The sequence below is a fragment of the Propithecus coquereli genome, unplaced genomic scaffold (assembly GCF_000956105.1).
Source record: "Propithecus coquereli isolate 6110/MARCELLA unplaced genomic scaffold, Pcoq_1.0 Scaffold97, whole genome shotgun sequence".
NCBI lineage: Eukaryota > Metazoa > Chordata > Mammalia > Primates > Indriidae > Propithecus > Propithecus coquereli.
In genome coordinates, this window is record NW_012156062.1 from 597277 (window position 1) to 598197 (window position 921).

The window sequence follows — 921 nt, forward strand, 5'->3', positions numbered from 1 at the left end:
TTCTAGAAAATTATTTTACAAGGTAACTCATTAAAAAAGAAACAATTAGTTACCAAGTATGAATTCTATGATATAAACATTACTCTTTCAAAATGAATTAATAATGTTTGGCATAAGATATAGGTTTAAAATTGCTATTAGTTTAGATATTGGGCTGTGATGCTTTAAGTAAAGAATATTGCTATACAGCATGAAATAAATTTTTGTATCAAACTCTAGTGTTCCATTGAAAAGTGATAACTCACGTTAACGGTTATCAAATGACATTAATCCCACTAAACTGATTTGTGCCTAACATCCCTTGTCCCTACATCACTTGTGTCAGCATAAATAATATGAGAGACTAATTATTAACTAATTCTGCTTAAGAAATTGTTTTAGAACCTCATCTATATATAAAGGCAAAGTCCTCTCATTTATTTTCCTTTATTTATATAAGTAATAGATCATAATTATTTAATTTTCTCAATCAAAGCACATAATCTTACAGACAATGAAAAAAATTAAAATTTATTTAAGAAGTATACTTTTTCAGTGCATTATCATTAATCTACCCACTATGATTCTATTTTTTATAAATTGGACAAGAAACAATTTAAATGCCCCAGATTTTAGTAATAACTTACAGACTCATATTTTCAAGTCCTCATATAATTATGGACTGTTTAAGATCTTTCCCCAAAAAAGGAAAATCTATTTGCTTTAGGTTCCCCAATCCATTATAGCATTCTTTCTTTTAGGTTCAAAATATGGAAGAACATGTTGGCCATCATGGAGGGAGTGAAGGAAGGAACTAGAGAATCACCACTTATCAAATACCTATTATGCAGCAGCTCTGAGTTAGTAGATTTTCATATAATATCTTGTATTAAAATTATCATAGTTATGTATTATAAACATTTCTAAAGGCTAATTCATGAT